We start from the raw sequence: 19,241 nt of genomic DNA, 5'->3' as shown, positions 1-19,241 counted from the left end.
CCAATCCAAACTGTAGAACTGCAGGGCTCAGAGTCTCAGGTTTATCATGGTTTTACAAAAAGCATTCTGAAACAGGATTGACTTGGTTGCAGAGTAACTGATCAAATCCTATCAATGTGGGCTATCTCTTGGAAATAGTATCCTTCTGAACTTGTTTTCAAGAAGAGGAATAGAGGCATTTTTAAAAAGACATGACAAGATACTCGGCAAATAAGAAATATGAAACAATTCAAATATAGTCATTGCCCTTTGTTTTTATAGCATGTTTTAAATTTCCTGGGAGACAGGGAAGTTTTAGATTTCTTCTGAAATCTTCTGTCATTGAAGCAGAGTAGACTGAGTTGCCTCCGTTGCCTTCTCTCCTCTCTCCCAGATAACCAGCCAGCTAGACTCCCATTTTAGCCTCCTTCTTCCTAGCCTCACCCACAAAAGATTCGCAAGATAAACAACATATGTGTTTCCTAACATAAAATGAGCCAAATTCTGGATTTTTAATACAAATGGCAAATGCCCAAGTTTGTTACTAGGGCATATTACTTAATATACTTTCCTCCTATCTTAACAAAATAAAATGATGTCCCAAAAGGCATTGAAGAAACAGAAAAACTGATCAGACTACAACAAATATGGGGGGGGGGATTAGGCAGTACCTGACAAACAAGTGGAAATCATTCATCAAAATGTAAATTTTTTAAAATTAAAATTTCATTCCTTAAATTTTATATCTGAAAATTAGAACAGCCCACCATTAAATGATTTCTTCCTCACTATGAAGATTCAGATCAACATGATGAGATATTTTCTGAAACTAAATTGTAAAAGTTACACCCATGCTTGGATCTCTGGTTACAGAGGCAGAATGCAGGCAAGCCCCTTACTCAGAGCTGCTCCAGTGCTCCTAGAGCTGTTCATGTTTGTGTCACCGTATCCTGTAATGTCAGTGCATTTTACTGTGCTTTCAAGTATGCCTATCACTGTTGATGAAGTTGGAAACCAAGGGTCACTATATAAAAATCGTGTCATTCATTTCCTTTAACATTTTTTTCTGTCCCTATCATCCTGCTTCTTGTAAACATTGTCAGTGTGGTCTGTGAATATAAGTGTCAATTTGGAGAGCAGTTTGAGTGGGACCATCTTTCTGTCCAGATCAATGGAAGCAGATTCACAACATAATGAACAAGTTCTAAGCAGCTCAGCTTGAACTTCCATTTTCTTCCTGACTTGAAAGCAAGATATTTTTTTAGGTCTTATTTTTTGTTGACAAACTGACTTGGCTTTAATTTATTTTTAATGTTCCATCAATCTCCTTTTCCCTGTGTCTCTTTCCCTTCCTTCTTGAAATGATCAAAAGTCACTGTACTATTGCAATGTATGTTGAAAGCTGAAGCAGAAGGAAAACATGGTTAGAAGTGATGGCACACAATAAAGCAATACAAGGAAAGTTTGTTCTCTTAGACAGAAAAACAAAAACAAGCAGTAAAAGGACTGCAAAATGAGATTTTCTTGTTGCTTTCTGTCTAGTCGCTTAAACTGGCACAGCCAAAAGACAATATTTTATGTCTGAGCATGCTTACACATTAATCAATGTAAACCAGCTTATTATACCCAGTGTGATGTAGTGGATAGATTAGTAATCTAGGACTCAGGAGACCTGGGTTTGATTCCCTGGTTCTGCTATAGAAACTCACTTTGGAGAGGAAGTGGAACTGGTTAAATCACTCCTTAAATACTCACTTACCTTGAAAACCCTATCAGAGTTGCTATAAGTCAAACAAATCCATTAAACCTGACCAGTCATTAAATACACACTTTTTTCCCTTTATAGCTTGGTACTCTAAGATGAAAATTGGGAAGAGGTATCAGCATAATATAGTGTTAAGCATGATCAAAGGTGTAGAAACTGGAGCTTTTTATTCAAAGCAAATAGTAGATGGTGTGATTTGGATTGGGAGCATGAGAAGGGCAAAATCCTTTACTGTGTATTCCATCTAGAGTGCCCGCCACACACATACTATTTCTTTTTTAGAGCTATTTCCACAACTATTCATTGTGTGAGAAACATCTTGTCTAGCTTGGTCCCTAAATCAGGCACATTTGAGATATGAACTCTCTTGTTGGCCATGTTGTCCTTGATAAACTGTGAAATGGAAGTATAGTACTAGAGACCTCTCTCAAAGGTATGAGTGGAATTGAGTTTCCCAATGAACTCAACATGACAGAAATTACTGGAGAAATTATTGTGTAACTGTCTGTCTGTCTTATTTGTAGTTAGACTTACTTAGACTATAGTTACTTCATATCCACTTACTCTATTGTGCCTGAAAAACACCTTCTCCTTCCTTTCTTCCATTTCATGGATAGGATTGTGAAGCCAGGCAAAAATGACATTTGCATTCAAAGCAATGGCTTTACCATTCAAATAAATCTGATTTAGGACCAAGCTAGACAAGATTAGGCCTATAAGGGCTCTGAGGCAAAGATAACATTTCTTAGTTTGCTTGCACCAGTAGAGTGTGGACAAGATCCACTTTGAAGTTCTAGGGTAAGTCTACAAGATTCCAAACAAACCAAAGCTCTCAGGCAGTGTGGTCTCCAGATATTTTTAAACTCAGTTCCCATTAAGACTTAGCAAATGTCACGAATTGTGAGATTCATCAACACCTGGAGGGTGAGATCTTCATTGCTTCTCTTCTAAACATGTGAAGACAAGAGTATGCTGGATAGCTCAATGTGGGTTCACCTACACTTGCTTTTTTGGAGTGGTAGGTATGGGCTAAATAAGGTCACTTGGGATCAGGTGGGGGTGGGATATACCATTTAATGTAATCCTCCCATCCAAATGGTGTATCGAAGCTCAAGCGACTCTGTTCGGTCCGGCTCCTCCCAATATCATGAAGTGGCTTAATAAGCAAGTCACTTCAGGATCCCAGCAAATCAAATACTTCCTCTGCTCCTCAGCAGAGGGGCGAGAGAGTGAAATTTCTTTTAAGACTGATTGACTACTGCTGAGAAACTGCATCACTTTAAAAAGGAGGAAAATTATATTGTCTTTGGTTTCTCAAGCAGCCCTTTAGACAAACCAAAGAAAATATTTATTTTGTTCTTTAAGAACAGGGCACGAACAACCCATTCTTTAAAAAGAGGTTAAAATCCTATTAAAGCCAAGAATCCTATATATATATGCAGTCGAGTTTCTCGCATTTGGGGAAATCGCAGGGGTCAGCACACCCGGAGTGCAATGGATGAGCCTCACCCTGGGAAAACCACCTTCATGATCATGGTATCTCCCCTGCCAGGTATATATATATATAGCATTTCAAACTCCTTTCTGGCAGAAATTCTGCATGTTTGATGGCTGCCCAATAAAAAGTGATGCTTTCCCTATCCCTTCTGGTACGTTCTGGAAAAGCACCACTTGCAAGGTTTCGTCCTATCAAAGACACTGGGAACCTGACATGAAAAATATGTTGGCAACTCTTCAGAGCATTATCTGAATACGCTAAAACCTGAAGGGGTTCGTAAAATTGTATTTATGTTGTAATTGGTTAGAGTGATATCCAAAGACAAATTGTAGCTGGGTATGTCTCCCTGTAGGTATAGCTTATAGCCTTCTTTACCATTCCTACGACATACAGTAGGACAAATAAACAACATTTTATGGATGATAGCAGTTTCTTGTTTGTGTGCGTATGTGTGTCCATGCATGTGTGTGCGTGCATGAGTGCATGCACCTGCCTGTCTGCCTGCCTATTGATGTCTATATGCATTATGTAAAATTGTTTAATGACAGACGTTTATTTGATTTGATCTGATTTGATTTGATTGAACACAATCTTTACGCAGCTCTTCAGCGGACCAGTATTCTTTTAGTCTAATGATTCATATACACTTCTATCTGATGGTGTATATCTCATCAGGAAACAGCCATGCTATGGAAAAGGGGTTACACATTCTCCAGGCTCTTTAAATCAGGTGGCAGGTATCACGCTAGTGTATGAGGAAGAACTGATCCCTTTTTCATTTCCCCCATTGACGGAAATATTTCTGAACAAATGTGACATTGTGGTTTCTTTTTCTCATAAGTATGGCAGTGTTAGTTCTGGAATGCCAGCCTCTCAGAGGAAAAAAAACAAAATGTCCCATGCACCCTCCTGTGTCAAACAGATCCTCATTCTTTGGGAACAAAAGTCACTTTTTGAATTTATATTAAAATCCATCCCTGTTCTGGAGAGCAGTTTGTGCAGTTCATCTTCTAAATCAGAAAGTCATTACACAGCAGCCCCTGGCCCTGAAGGACCTTGCTTAGCTTCCAGCTCCAGTTAGCATTGGGTTTTTGATTGCGTGGACAGAGAAGTCAGTCACCAGAATAGACAAGCCTTAAAGAATCTCTAAGGTCTTTATTTCTGCAATTTCATTCTATTTGGAAATGACTTGTTTAGACAGATAGATAGATATTTCCTCTAAAGTGGTTCAAGAGCTCACTGATGTGCAAACCCATCTAATTCAGAAGCAACAGCAAAGAAAATGTTAGCTGCTCGTCATTAGGAATTGCTTCCATGGTAATTAGATACATGCTTACTGTTTCTTTAGAAGTTTGATGTAACTTGAACAAATTTAACAGGAATCTCCAGAGCTAATAAACATCCTGTCTAATTTGCAGTCACGAATGTCAGCTGGCATTCCTGAAATCCCACTGAACCATTGTTTAATTGCTATTGTTCACTAGTCAGTTCTTCTAAAAACCTTTGGCTAATGAATGTGGGTTGTTGTACTTCTGTATCCACAATTCAGCAACACCAGGAAATGGCCTGATAGTGGCACACAATATCATGCCCACATTGCCAGCAGGAAAAAGGATGCCAAGCTTCACCTAGCAAAAGGCAGCCTGAATGTTGACGACATTGATGTCAGCAGCCCAGATGGTCTCCAGCAGTGGTTCTTAACGTGGGCGATAATGCCCCCCAGGGGGCGATTTCATTTTTCAGTGGGGCGGTAGAATGAAAAGGGGCGGCGTGGGGGCACTGGAGCAGGAGGGGGCGGTAGGGGGGCACTGGAGCAAGCCAAACCTGTGAAGATGGCTGCAGCCTTTTTACAGTGTGCATGAATATATATTTTCCTCCAATTTTAATTTAGTTTCAGACTTTTTGTCTTGAAATTTTTAGTTCCTGCATTGGTTTTTATGACCTTTTTATATTTCTTTTTGCGTCTTAAAATTCACTTGCAACTGAATCATTAAATGTTACTTTTGGGGGGGCATTTCATTTTCTTGGAATTTAATTTTGTTTTCAGGGGTCATTGGATTTAAGTGTAATAAATAAGTAAGTAAGTAAGTAAGTAAGTAAGTAAGTAAGTAAGTAAGTAAGTAAGTAAGTAAATCAATCAATCAATCAATCAATCAATCAATCATCAAGGGGAGGGGGGCGATGATAACTTCCTCAATGGCTCAAGGGGGCGTTTCTTTCAAAAAGGTTAAGAACCACTGGTCTACAGAATACCCTCTTGTGCTCACTCCCGTTCACAAAGAGAATCCAAGCAAGGGGAAATCCCAGGGCCTGACTCCTTATTTCATTAGCTAACCACACAAATAAAGCAATTTATTCAACTTGTTCTCTAGGCATCTATTGACTGGAGTCACAAACTAATCAAAATGCCTAGAAGAAATGTATTTGTCAGATCAACTGTACACACTCAAGTACATGTCTGTGCAGCCGGAAGGTACTGGACTATTAACCCCCAAGGAATTTACATTAATTTGGAATGCTTCTGCCCCACCTTCAAACCTGGTACAGTTGATTTCTAGCCATCTGTATTGAAAACGAAGTCCCAGCCATGATCCATCAGGGCCCGTTTTCTTTCATGCTCAAGAGTAGATCACAACGCCTCCACCTAAAGGAAAGTTATGGATATTTGTTGCAAAACCTCATTTTAAATCATTCTCTGACATGTGAAAAGTGGATCCTTCTTTGCAAAATGATGCTTACTCGGTATTTTGAACCTTTGGGAGGAAAGTGAAATGGCTTAAATTAGGGCATTTGATTGGCTGTATCTTTTGGACTGAAAAAAATTATGTTCAATCAAGTTCAGGATTGCCTCCACCTATCTGTATGTGCTGAGTTGCTGCTCTACATCAAGGTGAATGGAGCAGCAAATATTGTCAATCTTTCTCTCAGCCTTGTCTTTAATACCAGAATTTATGATTTGTGTTTCAAACATTGGCAGTACCTCAGATTCAAAAGCAAAATCAGCAGTACCAAACTTGTTCAGCTGATACCATCCTTCAGCAAAGAAAAGGAAGTTCTTGATGCAGATGACAAGAAAGTATTATATTCTCTCAATCTGCAAAATCCAAGATCTGAAATGTGAAGTCAAAGCCACTTCTCTCCACATACATTTGCAATCAGTTCAAGGGCCAATTTACTTATTAGTATGACTGAACATCTGGATGAATAAGCCCCTGTCAATTGTCCCCCAAAGCAGTGGTTTAATCACAGCCCTTGATTATCAGCCTTATTTTCCAAGCAACAGATACTCAGAAACTTTGCTGAAAAATAGCCCTGACAATTGTTTCGTGCTTGGGTGAGAAGTGGTTAGCTGATGACATAAGGAGTCAGGCCCTGGGATTTTCCCTTGTTTGGAGTCTCCTTGTGAATGGTAGTGAGCACCAAAGAGTATTCTGTAGACCATTCTGACTGCTGACATCAGTGGTGTAAACATACAATCTGCCCTTACTTAGGTAAAGCTTGGCATCTTTTTTCCTCATGGCATTTTGAAATATGGATACAGAAGCACAATATCCCACATTTATACACTGAAAGTTTTTTTTAAAAGAATTGAATTTCCTGGTTGTTAAAATGGAAGTTTAAGTATACATACACTACACACAAATTTCAAACGCATGATCCCTCATGCAGAATAAGCTAGAAGATTCCAGAAAATGATCATGTGATCAGAATCTAGAGGGCAGAATCTAGAACAGCTAATATGGGCCTGAAGTCCCTTTGTGTCAAAATACTGTACTTTGAAGGGTTGTTTTGGACTTAACAAAATGATGAGGCAGATGTGGGAGGGAGTGCAAGATGTACAAAGAAGAGGCAAACACATCTTTTAACCTGTCAGGTAATGTAGCTACACTCTAATTTCCACCATTTTCTTTGGAGTAGGCAATCTGAAAAAATATATAGGCCCAAAAGGTCTAGTAACTTGCTATCTCTATGTTTTCCAAAATATGTCCTAACTAGAGGGTCTATAAACTTTCCTTTTAAAATAAAAAAGGCCAACAAAAGGCCAAATAAGTTGGTGTAGAAACTTGTCTTTTAAAATACTGTAAAAAGATTGGCAAACCGGAGGTTAACAACGGTTTTTTATATAAAATTATAAATCCAAGAAGACCAGGAGTTCTATTATAACCTCCCTTAGGAAGAGAATATATATCATATATAATATAAACATGAAAATAATAGAATAAAAATAATAGAGAAAAGAATAAAAATATCATTTGCAAGCTCTGCCCAGTGTGCAGACATGCCACAGACAAGGAAAAAAATGGCAACAGCTTTGTTACATTATTCCTCATTGAACCCCCAACCACAAAACAAAAGAATTGGACTGTCTGAATTTCTCAAGTTAAACAAGCTAGCTTCCAAATATTTTCTCTATAGTCTTTTTGGGTGTTCTCCACAACTAGACACAGCATCGCCTTGCAAGCATGAATCCTAAACAGCCCTTTTGGCCAGGAAAGAGTTAAAAATTTCACCTCTTGGCTGACAGTTGGGTCCTGATTGACAGGTTCAGTGTTTAGATTTCCCCAGACAGGGAGCCAATTTCCTATTTGGAAAGGAGTCCTATGAAATTCAGTAAGCAAATAAGAAAGCAAATGGAGAGAAGAAAAAATAAGACTGGGGTGGGGAATTTCTCAACAATTTCCAATAAGAACTCTAAGAACCTTTTGTCTGGAAAGCTACAGCTTGCAAACTGCATAAGGTGAAAAGAAAGACAGCACATGGGAGGAAGAGAAAGGCATGAGAAAGCAAGAAGCAGATAATGTATCGAACAAAAAGCAACTCAATAGAGTGAGTACAAAGGGAGAGGGAAAGAGAGACAGACAGAAACCTGCTGGTGGTTCCTGAGCTGCACTCTTTTCAAAAGAATAATAACAGGGAGGGGAGGGGTGGACGGAGAGAGACAGTGGTTGCTACGTACATCTTGCAAAAGGAAAGGAATAGGGAGAGTAAGTAAGCTTTATCTGTAGCCATGGAAGGGGAGAGAGAAACAAAGACAGAGATAGTTTCACAATCCCTTGCCAGCTGTCAAAATGGTAAGCCAGAAACTTGCTCTGGGACTGCACCCTTTCTGGAGGACTGCTCCTTTATTTAAACTAAGCTCAGTTTTGACACTAGTTTCTTTTAGTTTGGGCTGTATCATTTGCAGCTCTTCTGATATTTCCATTGCCCAGCCACCTCCTCCCAGCATGAGTTTTTGCTGAAGCCAGGGGTCTTCCTCGCAAGCCTATACCACAAATCACTGTTTATCCCATTTGAAAAGTCTTGTTTGAGGACCAGTATTTCAGCCTCCATAGTCTTGGTTCTTTCCAAATTAAAAAAAATAAGTGGAGGGGCAAAAATTCTCTTTCAAATGTTTACAAATCTTTACAAACATGTAGGAAGGACTCCCTCGTATAACCCAAATACCCCATCCAAACCAGTTTGCCCTAGACAATCCAATGGTTCAAAGGAAAGCTATAAAAATGCTGTATTTTATTCTCCCCCTATTTTACAACTAGTACACAATTAATTATCTGTTGTATACTTTGCATTTTGTATATTTTAGCTATATAACATGTTTTATGAACTGGTTGTACACTTTTTAAATTGCATTTTGTATATTTTGGCCATGGATATGTTTTGTGGGCAGGTCACTCGATTGTAATAAGTAAATTCAATTCTCTTTCAAGAAATGCCAGATTGGTCTTTCTGATTTATGTGAGATGAGGTAAATCTGGAGTAGCAGGGAGTTGCCTATTTCTACATAGGGGAGTAAAACACTTTTACTTTTAAAAACCCATAACTACAAAACCTTTTGTCCAAACATCCCCAAGTTCTAGGTAGAACAAGAGCAGACTGTCTGCTACAACTATGCCAAATTTGGTGCTGATCCAATGGACAGATTAAAAGATATGATGTTTTTTTACTTGTGCTGCCCCTTTTTTAGAATTGGTGTAGAATGTTGATTTGATCTGCCACACAATATTGCCACTGTATTCTTGTGTGCCTCTCATTGGTTATGTTGTATTTCTGTTTATGTGCCATCAAGTAGAAAGCAACTTATATCAACCCTTCATAGGGCTTACAAGATAAGTGAAATATCTAAAGAGTGATTTTACCAGTTCCAAACCTCCTTTGAGTGTATTAATAGGCTACTTTTATATCCTGCCTTTCATCCATTAAATTTATGGGGACATATCTAACTTTCATCCTCTCCACTTTATCATAAGAATAACCCTGTGAGGTAGGTAGATCAGGCTGAGAAAAAAGAGCTGGCTTCACATCACCCACTGAGTTTCATGACATAATGGTGTGCTAAACTTGGTTCTCCATGTCCAACACTCTAACCACTACACCGTACAAGTGTTTCAAGGGCACTAACACACCAAGAGGAAATGCAGCCACAGCCTTGTGCATCCACTGTGCTACCCATTACACTTTTCATGGCACTTAGTTTTGAAGGGGAAAGAAGGAAGAGAAGGACCACACTGGAAAGGGAGACAGGCAGACCTCAGCTCCATCTTGTGTTGCTGTGTCACCTGGCATACTTAAACCCTATTCAGAAGTTCCCAAGTGTAGTCACTCAACATGCAAGAAGAGGGGTACTCTAGTCCTGTCCCTTCCATCATAACTTTGCTCATACAAAAAGTGGTGAGCTAGGAGAATTGAGACCCCACTGTTTGTGGAGACTGTATGCAAGACAGATGACTAAGCATGCCTGAACAGTGCTTTGGTTTATTCTGAGAAGAACTGTTTCAAAAAACAGGAGGTCTGTGTGCCAGTTCCCTTGGGGAAGTTACACAGTTACTGGCTAGCATCTGCCCAGGCTTTTTGGAGTCTGGGATCCTGTAGGGCTCTTTTCAGTTCAGGAAACTGGCTACTAGAATGATGTCTGTGTGCCTAGACTTGTCTCCTCTGTAACAGGGACTTGTTGTGGGCTGCCTGAAATCTCATTCACGTGAGGTCCATCTAAAAGTTTCAACAAATATAAAACAACAAAAGACGTTAGAAAAGAGGACCAGGTCTATGATAAAGCCAACAAAAGGGCCACTCACTATGCCCATTGCTATTCTATGAAGGTTGCCTAAGAACATTCTATATCAAAATGGGCACCGTTGCCATCTTATCAAGCTGAACACAGCTGAACAGCTAAATATGTGTTGTTGTAATTTGTTCTTTGTTTACCTGTCAGATGTTTGAGTTCTGCATGTCTAGCTCCTTGCAAGCAGTGAAAACAGAAGTTTTAAGAAGCCTTCATGGATTTTCATCCTTCCTTCCTTCTTTCTTTTTCTTCATGGGTTAACACATACAGTACTAGACTAAACCTAGGTGGTATCGTTTAGTGCAGGGGAATCTTTGGCCCTCCAGATGTTTTACCCCACAAATCATAAAATCTCTTAATACTGGTCACACTTGCCAAAGACTGAGTTGTAAGCCAAGGCATCTAAAAAGCCAAAGGTTGCCTAACCATAGTTTAGCAGATCATTTCGCATTAGCTGGTTTTCAGATGAAACCTAACCACATTTTACAACTGGGGAGGTGGGCTTATTTTTCTTCATTTGTTACAGAATCAGCAACAGAGCAACAGCTAGGCTGTCAATGTCTTGCCTTAGAAAAGAGATTCCTGACTTAGAAGACATGCTCTCTTTGAGGGTCAGCCCACTCTGAGTCTGATTTGAAGATACAGAATCATAAGAAGGGAGATCAAGGGTTCTGAAGTTGCCCATCATCTTTTAATATCTGGGCAGCAGACTTAGAATATTCACCTGGCCGCAGCATTCCCACTATGATAAAATATGTTCGTATTTCTGTTTATCTGATTTCTATTCATCTAATTATCATTTCTAAACTTTCATTTACACATATAGATCAGCAGATGCTAATTTTTTAAAGAATCCCCCTCTTTCTTGGCAAAGCCTAAGCAGCCCTGGCAATTCTGGCACTGCCACTATTCTGCCTAGTCAAAAGCTGTCCTTGAATTTGATTTCCACAAATTGTTTTCCATGAAGAAGGCAATCAGTGTCTTGAATTCACTAGTCACTTTTGTTCCTCTCTATTGTGATCCAAAGTTAAGAATCCCCTAGCCTCTTATAGCACACTAATTAACATAAAGGGCAACATAGCTGAAGGAAAAAGCTGCTAGCTGTCTCTTCACTCACAAAGTGAACTCTGTCCCTGCTTATTAAAGTCATAGGTTGGCGGGGGGGGGGACCAAGTGAATGACTGGAAGTTAAATATCTTCATGTAAGTGATCTTGTGGAAATGATAAAAAGTACTGTAATTAGAAACATCCAGCTACTTCCCTTTGAGGGTACCCAACAGCCTACTGCATGAATATTCATTCTTCCACAAGAATCTGTTTGTGCTGAATGCCAAGTTTTTGGGTTCAAATAACTTATTAGACATCCCTGTTTGTTTGTTTTTTAAAGTCTATCAATGTGTGCATTATTCGCAGCAACATGCCCCATCCTTCAACTTCATCCTTACTTAATGCACCAATTTATATTCCTGCTTAAAAGACACAGTGGATGAAATCCTATTGCGCAGTTATGCGAAGAGCATAACTGTTAAAAGTAAATTACTGTAAATTAAGAAATCTCCACAGAGGTTATCAGTTACATATCAAGTTACACATCTCAGTGTGCAACAGATGATGACTATTGAGATTCCATAACCTACAGCAATTTGCATCTAGACGTTACGGCATTTGCATAACTGCACAACAGGATTACAGCCAGTTATGCATAACCAAGTCAAGCAAGTTTGACTAAGGGAATTCACTGCTAATTGTGATGGTCCCCACCAGCTTTTGCCTACTCCTGAACAGCTGAAGTAACTTCTGTGTCACATTGCAATGCTGTGCGTCTGCTTCATTTGGATTGTGGATACCAAACCAAATCATCATGATTCGACCTGCATCATGACAAGCCCAAAGCAGACCAGCCTGATCTGGTTAAAGAGCAGAAGGACTGTGGACTACATCAAGATTCAGGCTGTTAAAACTGCAGAAAAGAATCCAAAAAAGAGATGGAGTGTCTCGAAATGACCTTATTAGGAGATCACTGACGGTCCAGGGGGAGCGTGCGGAAGGACAGGAACTCATTTTGTGGACCAACAGGCCTGTTTTCCAGTCTTGGTAAAAACTCTCTCAACCCAGACTCTCCAAAACCAGACTGTCCAATCAGACCAGATTTGGAGAGGGTGTATGTGCAATAAATATTTGCTTGCAAGCAATGTTTCTGTTTCAATGACTTCTGGCATCTGGGCAGCAAGCTGCATATAAACACTAGTCACCTGGCCAGGGCCTTTCCACTATGCTGAAATATGTTGAAGCAATGCTGAAACAACTAGGTTAGTTTATTCCTGGCCTGTTCAAAGAAAATTATTTTCAGTTTCTGTCTGAAAAACAGTAGGAAGACCTAAAGGAATATGGGAAAGACCTCTCTTCTAGGGCCAATTATATGCCAGTGGAGGATTACACAGTTGGGATAACAGCAATCTTACATGCACTAACACTGAGTATCAGTCTAATGTGATTTTCCTTTGCCATTAACTTAAAAGTTGTTTTCCCACCTCTGATATTTGAAGCAAGCCTCTGCCCCCTCTTCCTGTTTGTTTGTTTGTTTGTTTGCTTGCTTGCTTGCTCCCACTGTCTGTTTCTGCCGATAGCCTCTCTTCTTCTCTATGGCCATCATCTAAGCAACAAGCATGCAAGGTTTTCCACATGCTGGAGACTCCATTTTAACCCTTTTTCCTTCTGACTGTAAGTACAGATGGTAACTGTAAGTAAATATATCTTTTTCTACCTTAAACATTTCTAGAATGATTTTATCATACAAAGTCTAGCTTGTACGCAAAAGAAAACAAGTCGGAGCTTGGGTGATGATGAGACTGAATTGATCTCTCCAACTTTTTGTGTCATTGTTTTCTGCCTCATATCCTACCAAAAGAAATAACCAACATTCCCCAATATACACCCCACCAAGCAAGAGGTAATATTAAAGCCGTTTTTTCTATTAGAACCAGAGAAGGGGAGGGAAGTCCTAAACTCTCCTCTCCACCTGATGTGACCCTGATAATTATCAGTAGGAGGAGGATTTCAATGACGTCGTTTTTTTTCCTGCAACCTATGTTTGAGCTTATGGGTGGGTTTGAACATGTTTATGAGTACTCTGAGACCAGGAGGACAGTGTCTTTTATAGCAAAGGACCAGTAGTTTAAAGTAACTCAAAGTAAGTACTGCATTACTTTTGGGAATTATAAAAGTAAAGATTTACTTTTAAAAACATAACTGTGGGCAGTATCCTGTTGGGGGATTTCAAACTGTGATGCCTCTGCAATTTCATTGCTCTGTAAGATCTCCAGCTTGGAAATGTATAAGCCAGAGATCACTCCATTCAAAGCAATGGGGCTTTCTGCTTGCACAAAGGGATAGCGAATGCCCTCATATTCAAACAGCAGAAAAGCTACAGGCACATACAAAGCACACCATTAAATACACAGTAAAACAAGCAGAATGCTAGCCTATAACATTCACTAACTAATTACTTTTGGGAGCCTTTATACTATAACTGTATCTAATTACTGTTTAACAATAAGTTTCCAAGCTCTGGATGCTTTCTAGAGCAGAATCAAGCAATGAAACGCCTGCTTAGTTTTGAACTGAGTGAATGCTCTGTAGAGATGTGCTTAATTTTTTAAAAAATGAGGAATGTTATGAAGAGTGCCAGGTCAATAGACATAGATATGGTACTTGCAAACCCACTCAGAACAGGTAATTCATATTTCATTATATTATAAGTCCAGGACATCTTTTCACAACTTCTAACAACTATGTCAGGGGAAAGAGTTCAATAGGGAATTCATCTAGCAGTAATTAAAAATAACTTATCAATGATGAAGTTCACTTCTTCAGTCCTTTAGGTCAGGACACGTAAACCATGGGGTGCAAGAAACTAGGTTGTAAATATCTTCCTCGAACAAATGCAACAAACTCTTGTTGAATGTTCCAAAGACTGCAGTGACCTGTTTCAGTACACAAGGTCTTCCCAACCACAGTGGCTTGTCAGGCTCCAGTCTCTAAGAAAAGGATTAGTGCAGTTATGAAATAACCGAAGACTTAAATCCAAGTATGTGTGTCCCAGAGGACTAAAGAGCTGTGTGCACTTTTTCGTTCTGAAGAATCATCTGTGTGGTATTATGGTGTGAGGGTCATACAAGGCTGTAGGTACAATTTCCATTTAATCGCCTATGCATTGCTTAAGCAGAGCGGATTTGAAAAATTCCTAAAAGGCTCAGAATATCCATCTGTATTTCACTCCTCACAGTTTTTGTAACAGTTTGCATACAAAGTACCTGAGTAAGCACAGTCAGAAATCACCTACATCAATTAAGGTACACACTGGTAAAGAAAGAAAAAAGGAAATGGTGCTTAAGACCTTGAAAACAAGGCAATCCATAACATATAGATCTGTGGTCTTATTCCAGAGCTGGACCAGGTTCTAATAATCCAGACAATTACAATGATTACATTCTTCCTCCCTTTTTCATGTCATACAAATAAATAATGCCATTTTTAACAAGAGGCATATAACAAGGGTGATAGTCTTGTAGTGTTCATGGACATTCTGTCACTTTTTTCCAGCTTTACTGAAAATGTGACTGTATTGTAATACAACACAACACAATACGATATGATATGATATGATATAATAAACAAAGTTTAGTATGGGGTGCCCACATACCAGTAGTTAGGATTATGCTCTTATTTGTCAATACAATAGCAACTGACAAAAATTAGTGAAAACCAACAGGTTATTCATACATCTAAGTGCAAAAAAAGAAAAACCTCTCAATGTACTTTCTTCACCTTCTTGAGAAAGACTCCCAAAATTTAAAAGGGTTTCCAGCTGCAACTCATCCTAAAACAACTATTAGCAATGTCCTTCTGCTTTTATATGAAAGAAAAGCAGACCACTTCCAATGCAAGAAGGTAAACACACAAAATTCAACGCAAGAAATATCACTGTTCAGAAAACAGATGGAGAACATTTCAACCTGTCAAGTCACTCTGATTTTAAAGAGGCCACCCTGAAACAAAAGGATGTCAAATTTTTAGAACTTTTGAAAATTCCTTTTTTGGACCATGGCAGTCAGAATCCTCCAGACAGAATCCTCTGATTATAGTGTGAAACTGAAGAACTGAAATGTATATCAAAGAATTCCATTCTGTTTGTCTTGAACAGAGGCAATGGCTTCCTGTCACTCTACAGGTGTTAATTTACTCAGTAATATTAAGATAACTGTGTATTCATCAGCAATTACTGCTACTCTGAAATGTTATTTTACATACGTCTGCTCTCCTAAATTGCCACAGACTATATCCTTTGCATCCTCATACCACAAATGTGTGTGGACGAACAAAAAGAGATGAGGAACCACTGACTGTCCAAAGGTTTCAAATTCAAGTCTCATAATCTTCTCATATTGACATCTTGTTTGGGACCTCTAGGGGTTGTTCACAAACAGATGGAGGGCTCTAGGTTTCACTCATGCCCTAACAATTCATGGCTATATCCATTCTCCTTGCTACATTTCCATTACAACATCCACCCAAGTTTTGTCTACTTACAGCAAAAACTACAGATGTTTCCATTTTATAAACAGGAGAATACCGTATCACAGATAAGTTTAAGATATTGGACCACAATCCAAGACATCTGCTTTTCATTCCCAGCTTTGCTCCATATGCATTCTGCAGCCTAGAAAAACCAACTGCAAACTCGAGTTCACAATATTATTTTTTGCCACCATTTTCCTTCATTCTGTTTCTGTTCTCAAAGGATGTATCCTATGTCAAAGAAAAAAATAATAAGAAAAGCATTATTTCTCTTACAAATGTAACATTCTTAAGGATGAAATTTAAGCAACCTTGAATTTATTGTCTGGGTCATGACATTTTGGCACATTTCAAAAAATATATAAAGCTCCACCTTCTTCCACTTTCACATGGAAATGAACATGTCTCTGCACATATTGAGTCACTGCTGTTTCTGCTGTGATGGTTAAGCGTGATTAGTCCAATTATCATTTTCCCAGATAAATTAGGGCATAGCAAGATGTTCATTATTTAGGCTGTGCTTCAAAATATTCACAAGATAGCAAGACCCATTAATGAATATCTGAGTAAACATACACAGTATTGGTCTGTAACATTACAATCCTGTACTCGATTTTCTGGCAGTGAGCCACACTCAGCAACATCCAGTGGCACTGAAGTATTCTTTTCCTCCCTGCTATAAAATGTTCTGTTCCTGCATTCTCCTTGGCATATCTACTTGTCAAACTATACTTTATAACAGATTAAGCAAAGAGAGCTTTCAAGGTGCTTGTTTTTTCATGAAAGGAGAGATTGACACCCTCCATCGTTTTCAGCTAACTTGCTTTGCTTTCTGATTCTTCACTGGGAAGTAAACACAAGCTTTGTTTGAAAGTCTGATTGCTCCCCCATGAAAATCTGCTTAAATTACATTTCTAGAAAACAAATTTGATTTAGCTTCAAATGGCATGCTATCAGAAATATGTAATCTGATTTGATGACACTAGTTAGCTTCAATAGGTCTCTCAGTCCTCTAGAGCAACACTGGAGGTATGAAATCTGCATGTGGCCTGGGAAATCAATTCTGCCAAGTGTGTCCATTCTGCTGCTGGATGGACACCACTGAATAGAACTCCCCAAGATCAAAGGGACTCAGTCACAGCTGTTTGTGTGTATCCATGTACCCCAAAATATATATTCTATGGAGAGCTTGCTACAGGTACTTGAGTGCATGGTGGACGGGGGAGAAATGATTCAAAGACAAACTTAAGACAACTATGAAGGAATTTAACATTGATCCTGTCAATTAAAATGCTGACCGGATCAAGACCGAAATCTCTGGCAAAAGGGTGTCAAACAAGGGGCTGAAATTTTTGAAATAAAAAGAATCAAGGATCTACAAAGAAATGAGAAAGCAGGGGTGTAGCATTCCAACAAGTTCAGGATGAGCTTACCTGCCCCCACTGTTCCTGTATCTTCAAAGCTCGTATCGAGCCAACTGGTCATCCATGCGTCCATCAGTGTGCCAGTGCTCAACCTCAACTGCTGTTAAGGGGCATTACATTAGAATCAACTTATAGTGACCCTAATAGGGTATTCAAACTAAGTGAAACATTTAAGGAGTGATTTTTCTAGTTCCATGCCCCCAGTGAATTTCCATGACTGAGCAGGAATTTGAACCCAGGCCTCCTGAGTGTTAATCCCTCACTGTATCCAATATACTAGGTATCAACCTTTACTACTTATTCATCTCTTACCTCCTAAATGATAAATGAAAATGGTCTTCTCTGAAAATGAGGAACAAACTGTATTTCTGTTAGTAGGTTTACAGCTTTTGGGTTAAACGCCACACTATGTAAAACATTTATGACAAAGTTCAGACCTATATTTCTTGTTCTTTCATTTTATCTGTGTATGATTCTGATCCAGATTAGCATCAATGCATGCAGTTGAGGGAGGTATACATCCTGTTCCCCTTCAATCTAGTTTCTGTTTCAAAATTCACACATCAAATGAGACCTTCATATACATTCAGAGTTAGAGAAAAAGAAAATATTGCACTACCACCAGTCAGTGGCAAGAAGAGATAGATTTTTCTGAAAAACTGTGGAATGGATGGGTGCTTCCAAACACAGCTTTTATCATGGTGCTTCATTTACCATTTTGGCAGTAGGACTGATAAAATACTGTCTTCATTTCTAATTTCCTCTGCTTCCCCACCATTTTTTCCATTTTCTCAGTCTTTTATTTTTCATTTCAGAAACAAAATCAGAAATAAACTATTCAGGAGGAAAGGACAAAAATAAGTGTACCATTTCTTTTAACTGGTAGAGATAGAAGCCTTCCAGATTCTACTGGAAGCAACCTCAGGTCAGCAGAACTCTCGCATGAATATGAAAGCTTGACCAAAATCTTCTTCTTCTTCTTCTTCTTCTTCTTCTTCTTCTTCTTCTTCTTCTTCTTCTTCTTCTTCTTCTTCTTCTTCTTCTTCTTCTTCTTCTTCTTCTTCTTCTTCTTCTTCTTCTTCGACTCTTAGAACTGCAGAGCTGGAAGGGACCCTCTGGATCATCAAGTCCATCAAGGAGGCAAGTAGGGAATCGAACTCTCAGCCTCTGGCTCTACTATCAGATACTAAACTACTGTGCTGTCCAACAGTTATTCTCCTCCTCCTCCTCCAGTTTTTATTGCTATTCTAACAGTAAACTGGGGGGGAAATGTTTTCCTCCCATCATCTCTCAACTAACTTTGTTCGTTTGTTTGTTCGTTCGTTTGTTCATTCATTCATTCATTCATTCATTCATTCATTCATTCATTCATTCATTCATTCATTCATTCATTGTGGAGTTGCTTATTACTTTGCTTGGGCACCAGGCCTCACTATTAGCATTAATGTCATTCAGGGAAGTAATCTGCTATGTTGCCCATTGGTAATGGTCCACCATTATTGTTACATTATGCTGTTAAAAAATTCAGGAAAATACTCTGCAGTTCACCTACAAAAATCGCTCAGGCACCTCTCCCCATCTCTAACAGTAAGCATTACAAATACAATATTAGCAACAGTAACAAAATGTCATAATGTCCCATTCTAAGAATTCTACTTCTGCTGGAAGCTTTTGAGGCTGAAATAGGCCTAACTCTGCCTAGCTTCCTGTTCAGAAAAAAAGCTCCCAGCTAGCACTGGGGCAGGAACAGGATGTTTTGGGAAAGATAGGCCTAGCTTAGCCTCAAAGCCTTGCCATTAAGGCTTGTCTCTCAAGTGAGCCACATGTAGGTAACTTCAAAGTGTACATCTGTCAGGTAGAACTACCAGAAGGGAGGATTATGAGATCTGTAGTCTAAGAAATCCAAACATTGCATCCCTAATTTTTTTTATCAAAAAA

General features: G+C 39.0%; 1 pseudogene; it reads right to left on the bottom strand.

Annotated features, from left to right (window-relative positions):
- Positions 1-3,174: 3,174 nt before the first annotated feature.
- Positions 3,175-3,304, bottom strand: LOC140705055 (U1 spliceosomal RNA; annotated as a pseudogene).
- Between the last annotated feature and the right edge of the window lie 15,937 nt (positions 3,305-19,241).

This window comes from Pogona vitticeps, chromosome 2 (assembly GCF_051106095.1).
Source record: "Pogona vitticeps strain Pit_001003342236 chromosome 2, PviZW2.1, whole genome shotgun sequence".
Taxonomy (NCBI): Eukaryota; Metazoa; Chordata; class Lepidosauria; order Squamata; family Agamidae; genus Pogona; species Pogona vitticeps.
This window is presented reverse-complemented; position numbering and strand designations above follow the sequence as displayed.